Raw genomic sequence first — 25,772 nt, forward strand, 5'->3', positions numbered from 1 at the left:
CTGGCTCTGTACTTAGGAACTCAGTTCAAGGGAGAGAGCAGTTAGCAATGGATATGTGTTGAATCAGGTAAGGCTTGCATGAATATGATGCATACAACTCAATAGAAGTATATAGTCTGCATTGAAGAGTGCCAAGCAAGCTGGGAGATGCATTTGCAAAGCCACTAACAGCTTTGAAGAACAGCGAAAGTCTGTGACAACAGAGGGGAAGGAAGTGTTGCTCCAGTAATCAAAAAGAGATGAAAGGGCGATGCTGTTCAGCTTCATGTCATAGTAGCAAAATCATTGAGTGAAACTTCTTAGAGCACATATGTTGGCAGCTGAGGAAGAAGAAGGTGATGGCAAATAGTGGTCATTGACTTACTCGGAGTAAAAAAATATGTCACCAATCTTGCTGATTTCTGTGATAAAATGACTGAACATGTGGGCAAATGGAGAACACGGGATATAATTTACGTTGACTTCAGCAAGTTTTGCAGTACTCTCTCACTATGTCCTTGTATCCAAGCTGGACATCAGGCTCTGTATGGATGCTCCCTGGGAGGAGTATATCTCTGGTTGTGTTGTTGGTCTCAGAAGTACTGGTCACTTGGTCATATCTGTCTGGAGACATGACCAGTGCCGCATGGGCTCCCACACTGTCTGCCCCTCAACCTGTCTTGTTTAACATATCTGTCCATGATGTTGGAAGGTGAACACATGCACCCTATCACATCTGCAGGTGTTGCCAAATTGGGGGGCACCAGCTGACAGGAAAAAGAGAAGAGCAGTTTTCCAGAAGGACATGGACCCGTGAGAGGAAAAGACAGTGACCCCATGCACTTGAAGCAGGAGAAAAAGGCAGCTTTGCCTTGGAAGGGGTGAGAGCAGGGACAGCTGGTGAGACCACAGGTAGCTCTGGGCAGAAGGCCATGGATCCTGGTGGGTAACAAGATGAGCAGGACCAGAGGGGTTGGGGATAAGGTAAGGAAAGTGTTTTTCCCTGTGAGGATGGCCAGGTAGTGGTGACAGGCCCAGAAAAATGGTGCCACCTCCCTCCTTGGAAGATTTCCAGCCGCCATGGGATAAGGCCCTCATGGCTGAGCCTGCGCTGGGGTGGGGGTTGGAGTGGAGAATTCCCCGCTGGTCTGAATTATCTTGTGCTGCTGTAATCTTCATTGGAAAAAAATATAATGACAGTGAAAAATTTAAAATTTATTTATATAATTATAGAAAAATTAAAGTTGTCTATTTATATTAAAACGAAAGCCTACTTTTAATTGACTAATCTTCATGAAGTTAAGGGAATTTAAACACATGCATTCAATCTTTGCTAAACTGAAACACCAATGTCTGGGAAGAAAAAGGACCAAGGAACTTCCAGTATGCAATTTATCCCTCAGTGTTTAAAATCTCACTAACCCTTTTTTCCAAACCAAAATTTTTCTCATAAAATTTTTCTTCTCTCTTTGTACCTCCTTTCTTCTCTCCTTTGACTTCATTTAACACATACTTATCTTTACTTCTCAAACTTGATCACCAGAGGATGATCTTTTAAAAAGGCTTTTTAAAGCCTTTTTTCTATTACCTGCATTCTAGAAAGCTTCTTAGTGTGCCTGCTTATCTTTTTATCACTCCTTTTATTGCTTCTGAATACTTGAATTTCCCTGCTTTCTAAGATGATCATTTATTTCTGACTCCTACTATTATGATTATTTCATGTTTCACTTATTCTACAGATTTGGTAAGTTTGTGTAAAAATGCCTGTGTAATATAGAGGCACATTTTATAGTATCACTTCTTACATTTAAAAAAAAAAAAAAAAAAAAAGTCTTAAATAAATTGTAGATTATACACCCATTTATTTCTCAGACATAGCTTCTGTGTGATTTGATATTACCAGAAGGTGCTGTAAAGGGAACCTACTTATAAATGAATAATGTCTTAAAAAAAAAGAATGTAAAAAAGGTACTGTTTTAGACCACAAACAATGCACATAGTACATTGTTTAGGCAATCCACAATAGTGTAGTGATTGGGACTGGATTTTTAAAAGTGGTTTTCCATCATCCTCCTTTCATTTTCCTACAACAATCACACTGAAACAAAAAATAAAAGCAGAAGCATCTGCCCATAAACTACACTGCCTGCCTAAGCAATACCCTGTTGTACGCTGCATGGAAGTCTGTCTATAGTGAAGGTATGAGTAAATATACATTGTCACACTATTCTGAAGACACAGAGAACAATGCCTATACGTGTATTTGCACTTTGGAAAAGTAACTAACTGTTGGTTATAGCTATCAGTCTTGTAAACACACAAGTGATAACAGAAAAGGGACATTGACTGATGTCTTCTAGCAGTGCGTGCTATGTTTAAGAGAGGGTGAAAGTAAGGTAAAAAATATTCTGAATTATAGATTTACCATCATGTGACTATGATTTGCATTAATTAATGGACCAAAACATTTGCCGATTTCCTTTCCTAGAAAGGATCAAGATTTTCTTATGTATTTCTTTATTTTGTTCATTTTCAGTTAGTTTAAAACAGCTATGGTTTGAAACACCTTGAGGTATTAGTTGACAATTCACTGTATATATTATCAGTGAGTCAGAACCAGCAGTTTGAAGTGATTTTTTCAATTTAATGACTTATAAACCTACATTTATTGTTCTTGGGAGGAGTCAAAACATAAATTCAGCCACATGGTCACATTGCTGAATATCTGATTTTTTGGCATTGGGAGTGCCATGTAGAGAACCAGTACCAAGAAAAATAGAATATGAATGCATCTAGGCAAAGATGTCATAGTTCTTGAAACAACTTTTAATTAATACTTTCAATTTTCTACCAAGAAATAAAACATGCCTTTTGGAAAATAGAAACTGTTATTTAAAATGTCTTTAAAGACTTTTTGCTGAAAAAATATCTTTTTCTAATTAACTATAACTGCTAATGTAAATTTCATTTCCTAATGACTTCACTTAAGAAAAAAATTAAGAGGAAAAAGATATTTTCTTTTTAGAAAAAAAATTTTGAAACCTTTTAATAATATGTAAAGACAAACTATACAATTCCATAAGGCTTGTAAATTCCTGAGGGGCTTACACTTTAGAGAAAAGTCTGCTAAGTCATTCCATGGTCACCGTGGTCTTCAACAAAGACAAAAAGAGAGAGGGAAGCGTCCTTCCCCCATTTGGAAGTCATATTACATGTTACTGAAGAATCAAGTTTCCATTGTCACATAGACAATATATTGTAATGAGAGCTGATACAGTTTTGTTAGTGATAAAACAGGCACCTCTGTTTCCATCAAGGTGGTGATTTTGCACTGCAGCCTGTGGCTGCATTTCCAAACCATAAGTGACCTTCAAGGCACTCCATATTTCTTTCAGGCTGTTTTGAGTAGATCTGCTTACCACAATTAAGTTTTAAATATCTACAATTTAGTGGAAAGTTGTCTTATAGTTGTCAAAGTGAGTTCTTTCAAGAAACCGTGTCATTATTTTTTATGAAAATACATCCTCAACAGGCAGTGATAATTGCCATGCTTATCTTTATATTTTTTTTTTTATCTTCTCAAGTTAAAAAAAGAAGCTGTGACCTTTCCAACATATTTAAGGGATATGAAACCCCCTAATTTCAGTGCTACAACACATAAGGAAATAGTCATATGCAAGAGGTGTGGGGAAACCATGTTCTTTAATATGCATGCTGTTGTGCATGGAAAATATGTTGGCAGATGACTGAAGTTACTGTATCAGCCGGGATGCACACAGCACAGGAGCTCTTCTACCCACTACTGCTGTCAAAATGCTTCACAACAGTGCAGTTCTTCACTTTCTGGAGCTATATTCCCAAAGGATGGAGAGAATAGCAGAGACGAGAATACCAAACAGCAGATAGTAACAGTACTGCATTTAGAAAGGTATTTTAGTCCCATAGTAAGATGAAGCCAGGGGAGTTTCAGTGGCTTACAGATGTGAAAATAGGAAATTAGATTGTTCATTTTTAAGAGAAAACTGCATATTTACTGCTTTCTCACAGAACAAACACTGTTACTCATGATCACAGTACAACTATTCATGTTTAGCATCTTTCAAAAAAGATTTAAATAAGTCTGAAATCCACACTCCAGAGTAACAATTGCCATAATTAATAAAATTAAAACTGTTGCATAATTAATAAAATAATCTTGAAAAAAAGACTGTAAATTCACAAACTTGCTGTCATTTGTAAAATAAAGTGAAATTATGTATAACTTAGGGCTTCAAAAATGGCTAATCTTTGATAAAACCAAAATAATGGAGTTGATGTTCAGTACCCTTTGGAAAGATTTAATTCCCTTTTCTTCATGGGCCATCACACCTTCCAACAAATAACAGATTCTGTTATGTCACAGTGATGTTCCCAGTATAACTACATCAGCCTTGTGAGAAACTGCAGTATAGCAGTCACAGGGATTATGGAATATACTAAGAAATAAACCTGTATTTCACAAAAAATTCCATTGTCTGGTGAGTCAGTTTCATTGTCTTCTATGAGACTTTAATGATCATCTTCAAAGCATGTTTCATCCTTGACTGTAACTGTGTCTGCCCTCCTGCTTTTATTCTTTTCCTGTTAGTTTGTTTTTTGGTTTTGTGTATTTTGGGTTTTTTTTTAATATATGTCCTATTTAGTGAAGGATCCAACCGGTCCTTCCTAATCTCAGTTAGCACAATCAGCCATTTGGAATTACAGATGGGAACCTTCCTTTAGATTCTCTCTTTTTTAGTCAAAACAACAAAACTATTGACTTAAATTCTTAGCCCAATGTCAAGACAACTATCAGCAACCAGCTGATAGTCTCATGGGGAGGCTGCCAAGCCTAGGGTTGAATGATACTGTAGCAAGATGACTCACAAATATCAAAAGAGACTCAGAAATACCAAAAGAGACTTTATGTCCCTCAGAATAAGCTGGCTGGATTTTTAAACAGAGCTTTAAATTAGATTTAGAGAGAAAGGGACCAAGTTCTAATCACTAGAGAATCACAGTTGGAGTTTTGTGACTGATGTCTATAAACTAATCAGATGGGACAGACAAGGAAGGAGGTTTGGAGGAGCTGCCCTACATGTGAAAAATTGGATTGATTGCACAGAGCTATTTAGGAAGCAAAGTGTAGGGTGAGTCCTTACAGGTGAAAATTGGAGACCAAGCCAAAGAAGGAGACTTCGTGACTGGTGTCTATTGCAGGCTATTCCATCAAGAAAAGATTGATAAAGAATTCTTTCCTCAGCTGCAGGAAACATCATGCTTTCATCCAGAAAGGAAAAATGAAACACCTGGACATCTGCTGGAAAAGCACAACAGTGAACTGCAAACAGTCCAGGAAACTACCGGAGTGCATTTAGGACAACTTCCTGGTACAGGTGTTTGAGAGTTCAACCAGAGGAGAACTGCTGGACCTGTTGCTCACTAGTGCAGAAACTTAGTAGAGAGATCAAGATTAGGTCTTAGGCTGCAATGATCATGCCCTGATGAAATTCTCAGCCTTGAGTAGTACAGGATGGGTAAAAAGCTAGGTCAGGACCCTACACCTCAGAAAAGCAAACTTAGCTGTTTAGGGAACAAGTGCATGGGATCCATTAGGGAACTGCCCACAGAGATGAAGAAGCAAATGAAAGCAAACAGTTTTCTTAGGGTGCAGAAATCAGTCTCAACACACAAGAAGGTTAGGCAGGAGGACAGCTGGGCTAACTCAAGGTCTTTTAGCCAAATTAAATACAAAATCAAAATGTATAGGCAGTGATGCATATTCTGGGTGAGAGTACAGGTATGTGGCTCAAGAGTACAGGGAGGGGATCAGGAAAGCCAAGGCACAACTGGAGCTGAGCATAGTAAACCAAAGGAAGATGAAAGAAACCGTACCACTCTCTCCCCTTCGTGAACAAAATGGGAGGTCTGACTACAACAGACATGGAAAGGCTGAGGTACTCAACAAAGTTTTTGCCTTGGTCTTCATTGGCAAGTGCTCTAGCCTCACTGCTCAATTCACAGAATCCAAAGGCTGAGACTCAGAGAATGATGTAATGCCCACCACGGGAGAAGATCAGATCCAAGACCATCGGAGAACCTGAATGTGCACAGTTCTGTGACACCTGATAAGACACACCCAAGGTTCCTGAGGGAACTGGCAGATGAAGTCATTAAGCCGATATCCATTGTATTTGAAAATTTGTAGCAGACCAGTGACATTTCCAGTGACTGGAAAAGCAGAAACATGGACCCCATTTTCTGCAAAGGAAAAGCTAAAAAATCTCAGATACTACAGACTGGTCAGTCTCGATCTCTGTGCCCAGCAAGATTGTGGAGCAGATCCGCCTGAAACTATGTGACTGGTGAAAGCCAACATGGCTTCAGTAAGGTCCCTCCCATACAAGGACAGGCTGAGAAAGCTGGGCTTGCTTAGCCTAGCAAAAGCTCCACGGAGACCTTACAGCAGCGTTCCAGTACCTACAGGAGGCCTACAGGAAAGCTGGGGTGGGGGACTCCTCATCAGACAGTGCAGTGATAGGACAAGGGGGATTGGTTTTAATCTGAAAGAGGGGAGATTTAGAATAAATGTCAGAAAGACACTTTTTACTTTGGGGGATGTTAGGTGCAGGAACATGTTGCCCAGAGAAGCTGTGGATGCCCCATCCCTGGAAGCATTCAAGGCTAGGCTGAACGAGGCTTTGAGCAACTTGATCCAATTGAACGTGCCCCTGCCCATGTCGGAGGCTGGAACTAGGTGACCTTTAAGGTCCATTCCAAACCATTCTAGGATTCTATGTTTCTGAACAGGATAAAGAAAGAGAATGACCTTGACTGTGTCACCCCCTGCCTAAATTGCAGAGACTTGTAATGACCCAATCACAGCATACACACTACACTTCCAATACTAAACATAAGTACTTAAATTAATTTTACTTCCAGTTTAATTTCAGTTGTTAAAATATAGTCATTCATTTGAACTAGTTTTGTTTTGTTTTATTTTAACTGTCACCTTTTATCTTGGTCTACTAACCATATTGCATTTCTATTCTGTATCAGATACAGGAAGATAGATCTTTTATAATTAATTTGATGATGTTTCTTCCTTCTTAAACCTATTAAATATGAAGGTGGAGACCAGAGCAACACTGTGAAGGTCATGTTCACTTGTTTTATTTACTAATCAAAGGATGGCTTTATTTACTAATCAAAAAGTCTTGCCTGCATGTATTGTGATTCCATAATTGTCGAATCCTCCACAGCCAGTATTTCTTGTGCAAAATTTGCATTTGAGCATTTTGCTTCAAGAAAAGTTTATCTGAGTACTAACAGGCTGCAGTTAAACAAGAAGTTTTGTGTCCATTTCTGGTATGACTGAGCTAAAAGCAGATAGGCTAAAAGATTCTCCATCTGTGAAAGATAGAGTTTTCCCAGTAGCTATAATGCTGTGTCTCCTGGCTATGAATGTGACAAGGTTATTTAATTTCTAACACTACTTCATCATAACAGTATTCAGGAAGAAAAAAAAAAAATGCAAATAATAAAAAAGACAAACCCACTATCATTTGCAAGTCCTAAAGCAAACAACAACCCAGACAAACACTGACTGATCCTAATGTTTCTTCCAGACTCTAAATCACTAACCTAAAGCAGACAATTTTCATAATATAATTAGAAGATATTCAGACACATTTCTGTTATACTGAAAGGTTATAATGTCAAGATGAAGCTGAATAATTTTAACCGGAAAATAAAGCTAACTAAATATCTACACAACTGAAATCATTGTTCTATTCAACTTTTCTACATAATAAAACTTTTAGGAGTATCTTGGCAAATTGCTTTCACTAAAAAGCTACCAGAGTCCGGTATATTAGAAACCAGAAACATTGCAAAAAAGTTCAACCCCAAATTGCAGCACATAAAACAAGACTATAGTTTTTGTTGTGTTCTCTGTGGCTCAGATTCAGCAAAGTCCAAAATCCTTTGTTTAAATGACTTTGCAAAAAAAATGTTGGTCTGGTTCAGCATAGATTTAGGTGCCTTGCTGAATTGTGTATTACTGCAGCCAGAAAAATTATAGACAAAAAATTCCTTGCCATGGAAAAAGGTTGGCAAATTCTGGCAAGAAGAACCTTTATTCACAGAAGGTAAAAATAATTTGCCTAGTCATTGGGATCTGCATTGCTGCTATTTTAAACCTTCCCTCTGTCCTCTGCAACTTTTCTTTAGAATTAGAGGAATATTGCCAAGCATTACAGTTTGTGAAAAACAGGGCATAAGTTTTGATACATTTTCTTATTTTTTCAGTCTTCAAAAACCTGTTTTTTGTGAGAATGATCGAATTCTAACATCCCATTTCATTTGATGACTTTACTAGTTATATACAATAACATCCTAAAGTGTTTTTCGTCAAGAAAACACTTCAGAAGGAACTTTTAATACAATGCTAAAAAGTTTTTATAAATATTTTCCACTTTCCTCTGTTTATCATTGGTCTTCTGATGACTCAATTTTTTACACAGAGATGGTGTTTTGATGTATTGAGCTAGTATCATGGAGATTTTTACACTGACTGTTCATCACTGTTCTGTTTAATAGATATGGTCTCACTTTTATAATGAATACAAGATTAAATCTAACTTTTAATCTGTTTCCCAAAATTTAGTGCCTCTGGGTGAAACATATTGAGAATGAAACATTAACATAGTTGGCAGTGGGAAAAAAATCAAGGGAACAAAATATTCACTTAAACATTAATGTTTCTGAATTCATGCTTGTTGTCTCTCTTCCTTTTGTCCGCGCTTTCCACAACTCTAGTGTACGTTTCATAGTGTGTTGGAAGACTCCCGTGTATCTAGAGGCAAAAATTACTTTTAACAAAATATTTAATACTAGTGGAGAAACAAATCTATGTATGTGAAGATATTTTAAATCTACTAATTCAACAAAATATTCACAAGGTGAAGATAAACCCACTTGTCCTTCAGTGTAGGAAGGCAACTTCAGGCAAAAGAGCACAGAAAAGCCCTTAAAAATAAAACACGTTCCGTAATTCTTTTAGCTTTTTGTAACAGCAGCCAGCATGGAAAATTTGTCACAAATAAAATGTGATCAAGGCCACAAAGGGATAGTTACAGGCTGTTACTGCCATGTGTTCAATGCAGCGAGATACATTCCCAGCAAGCCAGGTCTTCCAGTAGTGTAAATCAGCCAATCACCATTGATGAATATAGGTACATAAGTGAGTAATTAAAAATAAACTTACTTTGCAAAACACTTTAGTTGGCAAAAATAGCTTAAGCAGGTGACTGCTGAGATACTTATCCCTGTAGGTCAATGATTTGGATGCTTTCCCTTTCTGAAATGAGAGGAGTTACGATGATTTACACAAGCTGAGAACCTCACCTGCAGTGCTTAGTGGGAGGTCCAACTATGTAGTCCAGGATCCAAGGCTTTAAGGAAAAACAATCCCTAGTAAAAATTATTTAAATGTGTAAGGAGTTTAAATATATATTAAAATATTAGTTTTATATCATGATCCTTAAGATCCCTTCCAACCCAAACCATTCTATGACTCTATGATACCAGAGCTTCCATACCTAAAGGGGCTCACTAACAAGGAAAATGCTTACATCTAAGTTTCATTGTCTGAGCATGAAACACACAGATTGTCACCTATTCAAGCTGCCTGAACTTGCTTAAAATATTTTCCTGGCTAAGGCTAATATTAACTGATGTGATTTTGTGGTGATTTTTGGGTAGTGCTTATTCCCAGGATAAAAACCTACAAAAAGACAATGTGTTCTGTGATTTGAATGAAATCTTATGCAAAAGAAGACATAGCTTTTGTGAGGATTTCTTGCCTTTACCTGTGCTTAGATTCTGAAATTCCCATTCCAATATTTTAACCCCATAATTATTTGGGCCTTCTGTTCCTTATCATACTTTAACCTATTTAACTCTTTACATGCTGGCATACATATGCATTCATATATGTGTATGCCTGAGCCTCTGTCTCTGTGTCACTACTCTTACAAAGACAAGAAAGTCCCCCAGAGAGAATAAAGACCAGATCTCAAGGTAAAAGCACAAAGCAGCAATCCACTGTCTTTAAACTACAGACAGTCTGTGGCTAGAAGTGCAGCATATGTGCCTAGCAGGTTGCAATCATTGAGTTCCAGGAAAAAAAAATCTATTAACAGAGCACAGTCAGGTACACAGAAGTAACCAGCAGTATCTTTCTGTCTCACACAGTGTTACTCTCCTGTACAAAACAGATGTGCCTCTTCCTCCTTACTACTGTAGACAATTCAGATACCCTCTGTAAGTGTCCTGGGAAATGTATTATATTAGTCTCAGCAAGTCTATGGATTATTTTTTTTTCACAGATATCTTCAAATACATGTTGAATAAACAGTTCATATACAAAATATGCAATTGTTTCAATTTGCATTCTCTCTTCAGGCAAACAGGAATGGATTCACTTAATTTCTAATATCTTTTTTGAAATAGGATTTGATAACTAGTCTCCTCATTTGTCATTTCCAGCAAGAATTTGCAAAATCTGGGTTACCTTTGTAGCAGCACAATAGCAAGGAACTATATTCAGTTCAAAATGTTGCCTCTGATAGCATTTTTTAATTCAAAATACACATATGCTTGAATGAAAGAGCTGCCTTTTGTGGAGAACCAAATACTACCTATTTTATCTCTTCAGTTCCTTATTAAAGGGGCAAAAGAAAAGGAATATTCTTATAAACATATGAGCAGGCATATGAATATAACTTGCAACTTTTCTTTGGAAAATCCAAGAAACTTTTCTGTAAACTGATGGAATGACAAAATGCCTTGCTCAAGGAGCAATACATCTTCTTAACATATGCTTAGTGTGGATACTTAATAAATAAGATATATCTAGTTATCTTCTAAGCAGTTGTACAGTGCTCTTCACATTGCGGATACAGGCTGAATCAATAGCCTATTACAGTAGCTGTGCTGCTAATAGAGTTTATGCTTCCCACTAAACCCTGTTCATATTCTCATGAAGAAATTCTGAATAAGATGTGTTAACACCAGGAGTGGAATTACAGAAAAAAAAAAAAAAAAAACAAACCCCCAAAAAACAAACAGCCTAGCGTAAGCTGGTAGTACAAGGAACATTATTGTTCTGTACTTTAGCCTTATCTTTGCACATTTGCAAGGACTGAATAATTTAAGTGAAGCCCTATTTTCTGGATTTTTTTGGATTTGTTCTTTACACTGGACCTTTAAAGTTTCACCCTTTACTGGTGGAACTAAGAACACAAAGAGATGCATGACTCAGTTTATGCAAATCACTGAATAGAAAGTGCATGCAGAGAATATTATTGTGGAAGAATTCAAATTTTCAAGGGAAAACAGGGGAATTTCTATTATACTCAAGCAAATTTGTCCAAATGAAACATTGCCTAAGTAATGTTTGAATAGTGTATAAATTAAAGTATGAAAGCATCTAGTCACTCATTTTAATTGCTAAAGTGCCTCAAGGGGGTTACATTAGATGAAGAAGGACCCTTGGAAGGCTAATAATATCTCTCATGGCAATACTGATAGCTAAGAACACAGCAGCAATTGCTTTTACACCACACAGAGCAACAAAGTTCAGAAAGGGATGCAACAAATAAACTATTTTTTATGTGGATATGAGGACCTTAAGAGTCAAACACAGCACAGATGTGTACTACCTGAAATGGGGAAAATTACCTGTAAAGTAAATCTCAGTCTTGCGATTTTCCCTGATGGAGCAAAAGCTTGTGGTTCCAGCCTTGGTTTGATAATATTCTAAGTAGTAGCACTAACTATTTTCCCTTTGATGTATAGCTGCAGCAGCAAAAGAAGAACTGATTTATTAATTACTACCTAAAAACCTGCTGTATAGGCTTTTTTGTCTTCATAGTCATATATTTCAAGATGAAGATAAAAAGTAGTAGAAAGAGATTGAAAAATGAAATAGTTTCAAAAGATGCAAGTAGCCTGAAATATAAAAATGCGATGGTGAAAGTTAAACAGAAATTTCTAGAAGTAGTTAATTTAGCACAAGATATATATTGCACTAGGCCAATCAGAGGCAGGTTTTATAAAAAAAGCATTTTATAGTACCTCTTACTATAAAGACTATGCACAACATTGAATCATGTTAACATTTATAATAAGACCACTTTAAAAAGAAAATCCATTTAATAAAAGAAAAATGGTTACTTATTACTGACCTATAGAGTCAATATATGTGATTAAATCTGGATGGCAAGACACCACAGAGAAATACGGGAACAAATACACATCAGTCAGTAAAGAACTGTCATTTCTTCCTGTGATGTGATTGCTGAAATCTGTCAAAAAGAAAGAGGTTTGTTTCCTTACATTTAAAAGAAAGCATGAAGATTACAAGGAAAATGTCTTATCTACTGTCTTGTCACTGAGTTGTGAAGGAATCGACCTGTATGCACTACAGACAGAGGAGAAAAATTGTAAATGATAAAGCCTAGATGTTTCACATCTGCAAAGCATTGTTGTTCTATCATAGCAAGTAAAAGAGTAAGTAGTATGAATCATATTGTCCACATCTGCTTTATGAGTTTCAGGGCCTATTCCATCTGATTGCTTTGCTATTAGTTGCATCATCTGTTCTAGCAGGGATGGTTAAGAGCTCCAGCATCTCTCAAGGGCCTATCTGAACGGCTGCCCGACAACCAGAAAGATGAGCTTCCCGTATACATGCATTTTTCCTCTCCACAAGCAGGGTGTCGTAGAAGGCTTTTGCAATTTCTTCTGCTCTTAAGGCAACTCAGGAAAAGTACTTGCTGCTTGAATTCAGGAACACTGTATGCTCTAAGGAAATCTGGGATTAAACATCAAAGCAAAGTCCATAAATTCCAGGAATCCCAAGACAGGCAAAGTGGGTAAGTGTTTGATTACATCATATGGGTGTAAGATGGCTGTGTCACTGTGGTATTGTTTAGGGGCGTCCAACAGAACACAGGAATGCCTATTAGTATAAATGTACCTTCATAAGAAAACTTGGATTGCAGCTTTTCTGACTAGTCCGGTTGGAGCTTATAAAATTCATGATGGTATGTCACTACTCCTCAGCTCCATCATGGTGAAGGACACCATTGCTCTAGCAGCTGAGGTGGTATGACACACTTACAGAATGAACCACCTGAACAAGAGGAACAAGGCAGGAAAATAGTACAAGACTGGAGATAACTTCATAGAGAGCTGCAATGAGATAAAACTTGGGGAATACCTGGGCAATTACATTGTGAGGTCTGTTGTGTGAGTTACACCTACTTCAAGATGTACTTTTGTGTCCAACACTTGCTAAAGATGCCTAGTCATGGACTTGGAAACTCTTCCTCTCCTCCTCAATCTGCTACAGATTCACTGTACAACATCAGTACATCCTCTCTTCTTTCTGTGCACCGTTTTCCTGTCTGCACATTGGAGGTCATATTTCCACAACTTACAAAGATATTGCAAAGACCAACTCATTAGTGTTTGCGACACCATTGAATACTGCAGTTACGAATTTGCTAGTTCATAATCAAGGAACAAGGTCTGGGTTTCCATTCATTGCCTCTGTTGAAGTATAACAGCTGTGATGCTCTTCATCCAGGTGTGTGAGAATAGAATTCACAAAAGGTTTGCAAGTATCCATGTCTTTGAAGAGCATATCTCTGTTATTTATGTGCTTTTCTCTTTTCACATGCAAGTTTTCAAGGCTTAATGGCTGATAACAACAAGTAATTGCATGTCACTTACATTTCGTGTTATGGAATTAATTCATGCTGTTTATACTGAGTTTTCACCATTTCTGAGACACTCCCTCTTGTCCCACCTTCCTGTCTCTCACAGGAATAGTTGCTCTTGTTAGGAGGCAAAGCAGAAGCATGAAGAATGAGGACACATTACTTTAAAACAGAGGAGTTGGAAGACATTACTTGCACCATACAGGAGGCACTGAGGCAAGAGGCTGGAATTGTCAGTCCCACATCAACAGAGATACCTTCAGCAGAAAGGCCACCAATAATCATGCAACCTGAGTGAGTTAAATTGCTTTATGCATAGACCATGCATGTCCATTGGGAAGGCCTAAAAGTAGGGCCAAGTTAAAAATCGTAAAGTGAAAGTGACGATAAGCAATTCAAATTCTCTTGTAATCTTTATGTTATGCTTAACTACTAGAGAGACGTGAGCAACGAATTATCCATGGTTTTAAACTAGCTATAGGTTATTGAGTTGACTACTTTAAAAGCCTATGTGACCCACTTAAGTGTTTGACAAAAATATGGATCAAATGCAGTACCAGTTCCTGAAACTCTCTTTCTTCCTTATCTTTTCCTATTCTCTTTCCAGCTTTTGTGCCTGAGAGCTACTACACCAACTCCTTGCTGCCATGTCCAGTTGCATCGACTGTAAGGCACTTATTGCACAATAAAACAAGACAGTCAGACTATCACTTAGGTTAACTGTAAAATAGGTTCCATATCTGGAATCAATAGAGAATCTTAGAGTGGAAGATGCGATTAAATTTTATGTTGTCATTGTAAACTGTGACAGGTTTCTTTTGGGCTAGCATTTTTTTAATTTTTAAGTAATTCCATACTGTAGTTACCACTTGTTGATCAAGATCTTCTATTCAAACTTCTTGTAGACATATGTAGTGAAAAATTAACTAGGGCCCATACTAAGGCCACTTGTCTAACGTGCATATTAGCTCTCTACCCTGAAAGGTGGAGCTGGTCAATGGAAAAGACAACAGATGTGATCTGTCATTGGCTTTGTTTTATTAAATAAAATATGAAAGAAAACATTTTGCAAAATTAAAGTTAGACTCTCCTTTCTTGCACTCTTCTCTTTTCTTCTTTCCTGCTGAACAGTGATAGGTAAAAATCAAAATTTTATTTTAAAACACCTAAATATTACATTTGAAATGCACGGCATTTCAGAATACGTTTTCATATTAGCTCCACAGAACTTGCTGACTTTAACATCTTCAACAATGCCAAAACAAGCTGTATGAGACGTCTTGTGGAAAGTTCTCAGGCAGAAAAAGAGAGGGTCTTTTGCACTTAGCCTTATTGAAACCTTTCCTGAAATAGAAGTATAGAGATTCTACTGCTGTTACAGATCTTGTCATCTAATCATTTAATGATACTGGTAACTAATACCATTAGTACTGTGCCATCAATGTGATTCTGGATGAAAACCCTAGCAACAAAGAGTCCTGTGCTTAAAGCTTGCTTTCATGTAGTTTAAACAAAAAAAAAAACCCTGTGAAAATATGTAAAAAAAAAAAAGTCTTTTTCAGGAAAAAAAGAGGTTTTATTATAATTTTCCTTCTTTTTTGTTTATATTTTGAAATCCTAATGAGGAGTCCATCCTTTTGCACTGGAAAAAATACTAAACTGAAAATGTATACTGCATTTCCCTAATACTCATAGTCAGTAGTAGTTCACAGACAGGATGTGTATGAAAATTGAAAGTTATTTCCTAAGCTTTGAAGAAATTAAATGTATATTCAAAGTGAGACAAAATTTCCAATGATTTGTGCTCCTCTGAGATCTGGTGGTTCCAACTTGGAGCGTGGAGAAGAGGAAGGGAGGAAGCTGCAAGTTTAACCACTCACAACTTAAATCTTCTTTCTGAAAATAATCTGTATGGGCTAATAAGTTATGTCACCATTCCATATTTGGTTTAGTATAAGCAAACTTAAAGCACTAAGGATTGGATCTCCCACCTAACACAGAAATCAGCCATCTGCAGCCAGTTTAGTCCAAAGACAAGGAAGGTATTTCAGAAAGTGATTGAGTCAGATGTCTTTATAAGAAAGAAGTATCACCCCCCCAAAAAACAAACTGTGGCTTATCTTTTGATGTCAAGCACAGACACCGGACAAAAAAGCAAGTCTCCTAGGCTAGCAAATCAAGACGTCTCCTGTAGATGCCCTTTCTAAACCATACACTAATACCTGTCACCAATTGTTTCACCACAGTCTGTTTCCCAGCATCAGAAATACTTGACTGCAGATAGTAGCCCTACATTTGTTGATGAAGATCACACTCTTCTGACAGATAGACAGTATTTCTCAAAAAATTGAAATTTTCCTCTCAGTATGGCTTTCATGTGCCCTTCCTTTGTGCTAAATAGGCATAGTTTGAGCATTAATCTGTAAGGAGGAGCCAGCAAACCTGTGAAGGAGCACAAAACCACAAGAAATTGGAACATGCAGACTTTTGCCCACAGTGTGTGTAAAGTCTGATTGAAGGGCACAGAAATAGATAGCTAAGGCTGCATACAACTCATAATAAGTGTCTGTAGATTTTGCCTGTCCTCCTGCACCCTACACTCCTCTGTCCCCAAACATAGTGAAATAAATTAACAGGATGGTCAGAGAAGACATAATGGTTTTACCATTGCTTTTTCTAAACATTTTAATCAGAGTATTAAAATGAAATCCATACATATCTTACTTTTTAATTTATGTTTGCCTAGTACATTAAATCATGTATGAAGGTCATTATTCCTCTGTGGGCCTTTTTAAGTACAGCAAAGGAAAATTAATCCCTTTAAGTGGAAGAAGAAAAAAAGTTATCCTATTTCATCCTATCCATATCTTAAGTAATAAAATGCAAAACTCAGCTTTATCAGTCTCCGCTTTTAAAGTCACAATAGCACAATAGTGTGTTCCAAAATAACCCCTCTTTATAGGCAATGCTGTTATTCTGTCAACACATTTGCAGTCTCAGAAGACAAACAACCAGAGAAGAGACAGTTTTCTTCAGTCTAAAACTTTTAGACACAATACATTTACTCTAGTATTGTATAAGATTACAAAGCAAGTTCTTTTGTTTAAAAAGCATGGTTTTAAGTCTGCAACATTTGAAAGTAAAATCTTGGTGGGATATAAAAAACCCCTCAAACTTGTTAAAATTTAAGTGAAACTGGATGTCAAAATTCATTTAAGATCTACTTCAACATCAGGCGATTGCTGTTCCAAAAACTAACAGCAAATATATGTTTCAGTGGTGTGCAAGCTAACAAGAAGATCCATGACAAGGTTTGCAGTCTCTGTTGAAAGAATTTCAATCTAGAATTTTATTAGAAAGCCATTAGATTGCTGCAGTTTTTAGTAACAAGCAAAGGCTGAGGTACTCCGTGTGTAAATCTGTCAGTGGATCACCTAGCTGTCTTTTCTTCTCACAGAAGAAACACAGGAAGGGTGTGATCAGATTATCAAGCTCACATTACAGATTTAAAAAGATTCAATTCACAGAATGCACTGTTTAGAGAAATCTAATTTTTTTCATGGTGTGGAATATGCAGGTACTGCTACATGTAATTTTATTTCTTTTGTGCAGACGTTTCCTCCATAAATAGTTTTTCATGTATAAAAGTGTTGTATAAAAGTTGATATATTTTTTCATCTAGAAATAAAAAAATATGATTGAACAAAGCTCCTATACTGTTTCAGAGCTTCCTTACCAGTTATTCATCAATTACCACTGAACCTGTTGTGTGCTGCAGTGTCCTGCGACCATAGGAAACTGCAGAAAAAAAATCTAGTCTTAGAAAGACTGCCCATTAAAGAACAGCTAACTGAGTGCTAGCTTCTGGTATGTAAGCAGCTTTTACAGCACCCATATTGCTAATTTGCCTGGTAATTCGTTATATCCTTAATAGCTGATTTGAGCTTCTCTGCCAGGATGGATTCTGTAGTTGTAGCTAATAAGTGAGCAGTTTTTTAATTAGTATCTCTGAGGCTCAGAAGTATCAGGAGGAATCTTTGATCTAGCAATGCTAAAATGGCAGCTGTGAAAATGTTTGGATATTGCACATGTGACATTTTAACATGTCAAGTAGTGAGTATGTACGTACATGCGAGGAGGGCACATGTTTCTAAGGGTACAGTGTGTGTCTTTGAAGCAGGTACCCACAGGCACATTTGGAAGATATTAGGCTTAAAGAAGGAAAATATCACAAGACTAGCTTACCATCCAATGTCTTTTGCAGGCTATTGTTATGTAAAACTCAATTGTTTTCAAAATTTGCTTTTTACCTTGCTTTTCTTGTTTTGATTTCTTTGAGTATATATTTCTGTTCATGTTGCTTCCATGATCTTTTGAATTATATTATCATTTCAAAAGATACTTCAACAACAACTAAAACGCTATCTACCAAAAGTTGTTGTTTCTGTAATTTGTTTTATAACTATACAGCTCTATGATGAGCGTGACTCTTTCTTGTTCTTTGTTTTCTCTTGCAAAATTACAGCTTGGTAGATAGTTACTGTATTTTACGGAGTTTTTTCTTTCAGACAACACGTGCAGTCAAAGACCTTTTATTTTCCTTTTCTTTTTTACTTACAGACCACTTTTTTTTTGTCACTTTTTGACTCATGTTAAACTTACAGATCACTTTAAGACCAATAGTTGCTGCTTGCCTATTTTTCTCCACTTCCTTATGGAGACAATGCTTTCTGTTGTGCAGAAACACTCTGTACCTTCTAAAGGAAATTTCCCTCACAGATCTTTGAAGCATTTCATCAATCAATATTAGGTTAATATTTTCTTTTTAATGACATTCAAAGTCTTTGTAATCCTCTCCACTTCACGTGTAGCAGCATGTGATTTTTTTTGGGAGGATAGTGAATACTTGCAAACCTAACACTGTAAAGATCACCGTTTCTTTGTTTCTCATTGGTAATTTTTGCTGACTCCAGTTTTTCACACAGTTATTCATCAATATTACAACAATTCCATTTGGATCAGAAATTCCCCTGTTATACAAGATTCTAACTTCAGTAAATATATATATTTCAAAGGTTTTTCTCTTATTAACTAAACCAACTATTTTATAACAAAAGAAAACCGAAGTGGTAAGACAGGATTTATCAAGACTGGATTTGTCAAGACAAATATATGTCATAGGTTTCTCATCATCTTGTTATTCCCCAGTTTTTACAGTTTCATAAGAAGAAATACTTAATTTTCTTGTATTCATTGCTAGAGTGATTACAGCTATGCCTGGCAGCCTTTCTTCGTCCATTTTCCTGTCAACAGTATGTGTTAGTATTCCCCATTTGATGAGAAGAGCTTATATATTCTGCAGTTTAACAGTTTTAATTAAATGATCTAATGATTCTGCAGCTTAAAAAGAAGGGCAATGTACTTTTAATTTCCTATTAATGTTTGAAAAGCTCTAAAAATAAATTATTTTAATGAATTCAGGGCTTTCATTTAAAACCACAAATGTCATAGTTATTCTAGGGTGATTCTTTTTTTTGTTGTTGTTTGCAGTTTGATTAGCAAAATAAGTGATATTTGCACTTAAATTGCTTCTGTGAAGGAGCTGAGTATTGTACCCTTAGAGACAGATGTCAAGGTCAACTCAGGTTGCCAACAAATCTGTTTGTGGTAAGTGGTCATTACTTTTCTCTTTCTTACTAAAACAACAGTTCTTCCTCTGAAATCATTAGCTCAATGTACAAGATTTAAGAACAGACCAGCCTGTAGAAACTGTGGTTCTTCTGCCATATTTTTTATTTACTTTTCTCATGAAAGACAAGATGAATTGGTAGAAACAGGTTGCATTTTTACCATTTGGTTACAACCTTGTCAATTACTTCTTTGCCTCACTCCACATACGCATATATATAGTACTCAATAAGTATTTTTTTAAAAAAAATGACCTTTACTGTTAGAAAACATCAGCATTTTACAAAGAGGATTTATCTGTTGCATAGTTTACACATATCCCCTAGACTACTGTCCACAGTTTTGTTTGCAGCACTGAAGAAATTCTGGATGACTGAACATACTAGAGAGAATTTCTTGGAAGTTGAAAAATTCAAGACTTACTTACCAAGGACTGTAATTTGACAGTGTGCTGTTAGTTTGAACTCATTAGGTGCAACTGATGGTATCTGTCTTTTTTTCTCTCAACATCTACCTGTCATGTTACAAGAATTGTTCCTTGTTCAGGCAGAAACTATTTTCATTTTATATATTTGAAGTGACTGTGCAAAGGTAGACCACAACCAGCCACTTTGTTATGACACAGTCATTACCATCTTTAATTACGTAAATCATGAACTTCTACTCAGAAATAAAATCCCTGCCTTTCAGGTTAGATCTTCTTTTCTGAAAGCAATTTGATCAATCAGGAAATAATACTAGAACAGGAGTAGTGTAGATGTTTACAAAGAATATCTTTTAAGCTGGTCTTAAATGGCCCCAGAATACGCTATGCATCACGATAAAAAATGCTATGTGAAATCTGAAGGAGAGTAGGAAGGAACAAGAGAAAATAATTTTGAATCTGGATATTTTGTCACCCCTGGTGAAAAAATGTGTATCAAAAAGCAAAGTACATAGTGAGCTATATACAGATGGAAAGAAGAACAGCTTCTGGAAAGTGTCTTTGTGAAAAATAAGACTGGGGAAAAAGATAATTGGATATAGAGGACTACACACCACATTATTTGGTATCCTACACTACACTAGTTAAAAAGCTTTACAGAATTTCATTTGATCTGAGAAGAATACAATTAAATTTCACTACTCTCCACTGGTTTCAGGGCAAATTTTAAGTCTGGGCCATCAGCAGGAAGTATCCAGGAACAATGAGTTCATGGAAGATATGTATTCAGAGTGATCTGAAATAATGTCCCAAATGTAGGCCAGAGAATGCTATTTAAAAGAACATCTCTAGTGTTAAAAAAACCCAAGCTCTGTCTAAAAGAATTTCATAGAATTTTTGTGTAATTTTATAAATGTATATTTATCCAAATTTACAAAATCTAAAAATGTGACAAAATATTAAAAGCTAATATTTTAAACAACACAATATATTACAGACTGCAAAAAGCTTAAAACAGCAATTCACATGCAGAGAATGCTACTATCTTACCTTTCTCAGAAACCTCAGAGGACTTTAAAGTTACAAAGACTACATAAATGTCTGAGCTACTGCTTAAGACAGGCTATTGAGATCCAGTCAACTATTTCCACATTACACCCACAATTTCTGGTTTTGTTTCATGGACAAGTATCTACTTTATTGCGTCAAATTCTTATTATTTACAAAACATAAGTAGCCTGATATATGTGTTCAGGAAGGGGACTTTTGAACAGTTTTTAAATAGCATTAGTTAACTTCAGACTGGGCTATCCTAATTCACTGGGTTTAAGTATTTTGATAATTTTTGCTCCAGCATACATTAGAGTGTGTAACTTTTGTTTTAATTTATGCTGTTTTAAAAAGCTTATGAAACTGTCAGAGTTACATCTATTTTAAAGCATTATAATGTACAGACAAAGGAATCAAGCTGCAGCTCTATTTCCGAATTAAAACATAAATTCTGTGAACACGCACATGCATAGGTACTAAGAAAATATTCAGAAAGGACTGAGTTTACAACCACTCAGACCAGGGCATCTGTACCTAATTTTAAGTGCTAAGGAGGTGTTTCACAGTGGTTCCATTCAGAACCATGTTGTTTCTGCTGCAGTAAGAAATGCTTGATATAGCATCCTATGAATTCAATAAGTCTCAAAGATCAGAACTGAAAACTTGCACAGATCCCTATGTACAACCTGAAAGTCAACAGTGGCTAATTTTTTTAGGGTACCAACGATGATTCTTACTATGCCATTGTTAATGGCAAGACTGGACTTGTATTTACCTTAAGAGAAACCAAGATAGATCTGCAGTTATTTACTATTTTGAGAAGACATAAACCGAACATTTTAAGAGGTTAATCAAACAGAGGAAAACCATTACTAACCCATGATTGGCTACTTCTAGTTACTGCAGGAAGTTCCATATATCTTGCCCTGCAAAGGAAGGAAATTGTGATATATTCCTTTTTCTCCAACTTGCTGAACACCTTTCCAGGCACCACAAAAATATTTCTCCCTGACAAAAATGAAATAACAAGTGTGTAAAACCTGTTTAAATAACTCTTTTTTTTTTTTTTTACTTTTTAGCTGATTACATTCAGTAAGATATATTTTTTCAAAGTGACAGCTGGACAAAGGCATTGAACGTGCTCCCCACTTCCTCCCTTTGTTAGCCTTCTCCATGTTTTTATATCAAACTCTGCACTTTGCTTCCCATATACATACATCTAAAAGGACAAAATCATACTTTGAGAATTGTTTCATCTGTGTGGTAAGGTTCATGAAAAAAGAGAAGCAAAATGAAGGAATAAAAGAGTGGGATGAAAGTATATGAAACATAAATTATAGATCTGTGATTACTGATATGGAATCTGATGCACAGTGAGCTAGAAGCTAATCTGACACAAACAACATAATGATAGTCTATTCCTTAGTTCAGGCTGAATTTAAAAATCTTCATAGCTTTTTCAGTCATTTGTAGACATAATTTGCTCTTCTTGCTTATTTGTGGATACCATTTCTTTTATTTCTTTGTTTTTCTGCCTACTCTTATTTTAAGTTCTGAGCTATAAATAATCTTACTGCTACTGTAAAAAATACTATTAAAAATCCCCCCTTTTCTCTTATCATTCATCCATATAAGCACTGCAGAAGACTCATCTTAGATTCTCCCGAAAATAGCTGTTCCCATGAGTTTCTCAATTCTTTCTAGGCTCAGCCAGACAGGAAACAAGATATTGTGGACAATCACTGTGACTTATACTAGCTTGGATTAACTGAAGAAGACTAGAAGGAAAAGCTGCAGCGGAATTGATTAGACAAACCTTGTTGAATTTCTGGGGGTAAATGGCTACTGGCTCATAGGAACTGGTGAAAGCATATGTTAGGCTTTTCTGTGCTTGAAAAGGCTTTCCTCTACGGTGAGAAATCTAGATCTCTTTTTCTGATCCCTTACAGCTATGGGCCCATTATATCAGGTCAAGGAACCTATCTATCAGTCCAAAGAACCATATTTTTATTTATGTTTTCATGACTGGGTGGCTGAACTACAAACTTGTGTTTCAGCCCTTTTTTCTCAATCAATACCTGAGATCTTGGAAAGACATTTGAATAACAGTGCTCTTAAAGTACAATGAAGAGAGAAAAGAAGTCTTGCCACTTTGAGGAATGAGAAGTGTTCTGCATAATACATCTATTTCTTACATAGATTATTCCTTTTACTGGTTTCAGTTGCAGTTTGTCCTCCTGATTCTACCATTTTTTTCCCAAGCAGCTCTCCATCCATGGCTAAGACTGTATTATTTTTATTCACTGCATTAGCATTTAGAAGCTGAAACAGAAGATCAAGTCGCCATGTAACTTGCAAGCCTATTGTTAAAAGACCATGACTGCGCATGAGTCTCAGTGGCCAGTTCTACCAAGGCCAGCAGCAGTGTGGATTTGTTCTTTTATCCTCATGCAGGCCTCTCTGGGTGCTCTTGTTAGTTTTACCTTTTCACTTTCTATAGACACACATTTAATTTTCGATGCTTACTCACCATTAATCACCACTGCTATCAAGTAGTTATTTTAAAGCATTTTCTGCAGAATAAGCCTTATAATTTGTTAGCATCTTTCAATAGCTGGCTGAATTTTATTCATTTTCATTTGGAGCCCAGAAGAGCTGAAGCTGAACATCTAAATAGTATCAGTCAATGCCATCATCAGCTTCTGTTTTACTTTTCTCATTTTGAGTAAAAATAACAAATATTCTTCAATGTTTACACTGCTTTCATTTTCTTCATCTGTTAACAAAATAACAAAATTAAATGAATCCACTACCAGGATTTAGAAAACAGCATAATGGATAAAATTTTAAGGAATTTGTCTCTCATCTTAGCCTAGAGGGCAGAAAAGCCTTGGTAAATCACTTTGCAACTCTGTGCTGCTAAATAATAGTTCTTTCTTATAAGCTGTTCTGATTCTCATATACCATTTTTTATAATAACTTTCATATCTAGGTGGAGTAGTATTGCATGTTGTGAAGAAATTATTCTGTTCCACTATTATTAAGAACTGACAGATACTTCTTTAGAACCCTTCCGGTCACCTACAAGAATTTCTTTCTAATAAAATTCTCCTCTTACTAATGCAGTTATAAAATATTAAAGCAGCACTGAATCAACAAGACTTTCTGCTTGTTGGAAGAAATAAAGAATACATTAAACAAAATGCTAACTAGCCTTATTAATAGGAAACATCAGTTAAAATAATGCGTATGCACAGTGTTATTGCCCACTATATGCCCTGTCTTATTTGTTCTACATTGTTCTCCATTGCACAGCTTGGAAGCTATTTACTGACAAAGAATTACTGATATATTCACCCTAGTGCGTTTGGTAGAATAGAGACAGCATTTTGTTAATTTTGAACCTTGATTTTTATTTGCGTCTAAAAAGAACTATGTTAAAAGAACACATTAGAGCTGTAAAATCAAGTGCTTGAAACCTGGGAAATAAAAAATGGAAACTTGTGCCCCCACAGAAGGAGATCTTGTATCTCACAGCTGCACTAGTGGTAGTAGTAGAAATACTGGTCAAAATCAGTAGACTTCCTAGCTCTGTGCTAGGAACTGTTGAATTGTATTTTCTGTAGGTTTTGGGTTTGGAGGGAAGATTTTTACCATTTAGACTGAGGTACCAAACCGAACATTTATATTAAAATGGCTGGATTATAGCAAAGCGAAAATAGTAAGAAGAGAGTCTTGTAATGGATCAAGCAATCTTAATGCTAAATTCTTTTTCATTAAATTGTCATGAAAAGTCTAACGTGTTTTGAAAGGCAGATCAGAAGACTGAAAATGGCACTTCACTGTTATCCAATATTCTCATTACAGTGATTAGTGAAGTGTACTTCACATAATTCTCAGAAAGGAGAATGCTGTTTCCTTACCTTAATGCTAGGGCACTGGGACACAAAAGATTGCAGATAAACTTTCTGACAGATATGGAAACAGGGTCCAGATAGCCTCACTCAGTGTATGAGCCACAAGACACTATTCCCTTAAGCACAAAGCTAGGTAATCATATAAGAAGTCACAGAAAGTCAAGTTAAGAAACTCAAAAGTAAACCTGAAATGATGAAAAACAACATGAACTTTGCAGCTGATGTGAGACAGGCTAAATGGAACTTGGAGAGGAATTCTGAAAGAATGAAGACTTGTAAGAAAAGTAGTAATGGTAACAATTCCTACAGCTAAGGGCAAAGGAGCCCCATAAGTATTCAGAAGGGAACATTAGATGTTGATGGAGAACATTATTCTTGCTGCAAGAAATACTGTCATAAGAAACTTTACTAGAGGCTGAGGGAACAGAAATGGTCTTTCTAATAACTGAGGTAAAGGCAGCTGCATACAGACTCGGCTTTCATGCAGGGACAGATCATCATCGATTGGATGTACAGAAAGCTCCACGCAATCCTGTTAATGAAATGTTTTTCAGGATACAGTTAATTTTCATTTTGCAGAATGGTACAGTAAGATGTCAGTGAGGTGGCTGGACAATGCTGCTACTGTAGCTCAGAAAGGAAATGCTGTTTATCGGCAAAGCTGGAAGCAAACTCACAAGTCACTGTCTGAAAGTTAGACAGCACATAAAGCATTTCAGTAGAGGATTTCCCTCTTCACTGGACAGATGGCAAAATTATATGTGTCCATAATCAGCATAGATAAACATAGCATTAGAAAGTTAGGAAGGGAGGAAGATTTTAGCTTAGTTTAGGATTTCCAAAGGAAAGCTTGTCTGAAATAATCCTTTTTGTTAAGAATGGAAATTTTAACATCCTAGGCTTAGC

This window comes from Cuculus canorus, chromosome Z, assembly GCF_017976375.1.
Source record: "Cuculus canorus isolate bCucCan1 chromosome Z, bCucCan1.pri, whole genome shotgun sequence".
NCBI classification, from domain to species: Eukaryota; Metazoa; Chordata; class Aves; order Cuculiformes; family Cuculidae; genus Cuculus; species Cuculus canorus.